We start from the raw sequence: 2,651 nt of genomic DNA, 5'->3' as shown, positions 1-2,651 counted from the left end.
GAGAGAGAGAGAGAGAGAGAGAGAGATCTAGTAGATATAAATTTGATATTTAAAGGGACATTCCACTCCAGACGGGACTGTTATTTGCCGATAGATACGTACCATTATACGATAAAGTACCCGTTAGCCCCAATCGCATCAAAAAGCATTCAGTCGTCTACAAAACTCCCCAAGTACCCTCTAATCAAATAAATCAATGTGACGTTGTGCAATACTATATGTATTACAAAGTCGGATGCACACCTGAGGTTTTACCTTGCGCCCTCCAGAATTGTTATTTTTCTGATTAAGGGGTTGGCCTAGGTTTCTTCGTCTTTTAAACTCATCTTGTATGTTGATTTTAAATGTGTTGCGTTTATATGTCAATAAAGAGGATGTCAATGCTTGATAGATGGGCACGAAAGAATTCTAAATCTGATTTTTGGGGCCATATGGTTGACGTCAACAGGTTTTATTGCCCCTAATATTATTTTTTTCTATGACAAAATACAGCACTTTGGCACATACCACTGCAATGAAACTATGTTTTTCATGTGCATAATGATGAAAGCTATAAGCTCATGGTTGTGCAAATTGATATCTACTAACGATCTGTATTACTAACGTATTATTATTTCAGCCTTATGTCAGGCACTATGCCCATTTAAAAGGACAACAATGAATGTAAAAACACACAGGACAAGAATACAAATACACACGTATACAGTAAAATATTGAGTAGGCTTAGCCAGTATATTTAAATTAAGGTAATGTTGTTTTGATGTCTCCAAAATGCACTATGATTGAAGGCTTCTGAATAGAATAACCGGATGATGTGTGAAATTTCTTCTCCTAGCTTCAAAAGCTCCATAAAATAAACACTTAGCACATGAAGCCGTTGTAAAACCGAACAAAATCATGAAGGCACTGTTGTAAGCTACTCGTAGTTTGCAAATAGCGCCCAAGGTAGGTTGTATATTGTGACCACAATTGGACGAAAATCCAAGAACAATTTAATCAGGACACGCTTAACTTCACGCCGATCTAATACAGACGAACTGGTATTTTTGTAACAGCGAAATGTATGTAAAAATCCATCTAGGCGCCGTAAAAGCAGTCTTTCGAGAACTCAACAGATCGGATAACTGATCGAACTGGAAACCGCTATCGCACGGGCACACACCTGTCAGAATTTGGTCTGGTCCATTTACGACAAAACGCCTGATGTGCGGCATTTGGAAAAATGGCGGCTCGATTTGCCGATTCAAAATTTCGGCGAAACTTTGCCTCTCAGACATGTCCAAACATGCGCCGTAAATTGTTTTCCATGCGGAAACGTTAGAGGGGCGTAAAAGGAAGGCACCATCTTTGTCAGTCGGTGTGGTTTCTAGAAATTTCGCTGAAAGAAGGTCACTTTCAAGGTACGTTCGCCATGTTTGTATGTCCCAACTTTGAGATGATATAGAAAACAAAACAAAAGCGGTGTCCAAAATCACAGTAATATCCCGGGTAGGTAGATTAGTGACGAATATGATGCCGAAAACCGCACGTCGACACCACTTTTGTTAAATGAGAGAGAGGTCCGAGAGTGCGGTCAGCCCCTCGGCGGTAGGCGAAGGTATTGTTGTCGGATCGCTCGTGCTGAAGCGCCCGGGTCGGTGTTCCGTGCGTGACCCGAAGAACCCGAGTGAGAGCGGAAAGTTCCGACGGTGATTTCCGACAGATGCGGAAGGTACCCGAAGTGCGATTTTGCGACAAAAACCGACTGAGGGCACGCACTCGGCATGCGTTGCACACGTAACCAAAAGACCACGTGACCCCACCAACTTCTGACAGGGCCTATGAGGTAAGTATGCCCGTGTATCGGGCGGTAGTTGTCTCTGTCAGTGACATTGAGATTTTCCCGTAATGGCTGGAATGAGATTTGAAATGGTAAGAAGCCTAAATTAGAACAAAACCGTATCGGAGCACAGCTGAAAACAACAATGACAACAATACAGGCAGCCGGGGCCTGCATACTTCAGGTGTTCCGCTGTAATGTAATCAGCATCACATGCCGCTTTCCCATTGGACAGCGCGTTAATTACGTCACATACTTCATCAACAAAAACGAAGTTTCCTGTTTGTCAGGAACACCTGACTGAACTGTAACACATGTGTTATTATAAACGTTAACGGCACATTACTTAGAAAATATTATTGATATCTAACAAATTGTAACGAGGAAACCACCCACCTCAGATTAACACTTGTGTAACACTTGCGTAGCACCAGGCTTCCAGTGGTGTCCTATCATGAAGATTCTTGTTCAAATTTTCCTTGAAATGACGAAAATACTGGTGACGGTACCACGAGTCCTTTTGACAATAAAGACAGCCAGATATATCTTATAAGTCCACAACAGGCGTCGCCTTCCTCGACTGCAAGTGGTAGCCAAGTATATGAAGCTAGTACAGTGGAAGAGCAAAAATGCGATTCTCAATACTACACGACATCTATTTGTTTTGGTCTGTCCACCATCTTGGATGCACAGGTGTCTCGTACCCAGGACACTGTGAGGTAATCCAAACTGGACAAGAGAGGGGCGAACTAGCTCGGTTCCAATTCTTCAATAATCAACCGCTTTTTAAATCGCAGGGAGGGTTACTGCCTTTCCCTAGTGCATTGCTTCG

Source organism: Branchiostoma floridae, chromosome 2, assembly GCF_000003815.2.
Source record: "Branchiostoma floridae strain S238N-H82 chromosome 2, Bfl_VNyyK, whole genome shotgun sequence".
Lineage (NCBI taxonomy): Eukaryota > Metazoa > Chordata > Leptocardii > Amphioxiformes > Branchiostomatidae > Branchiostoma > Branchiostoma floridae.
This window is presented reverse-complemented; position numbering follows the sequence as displayed.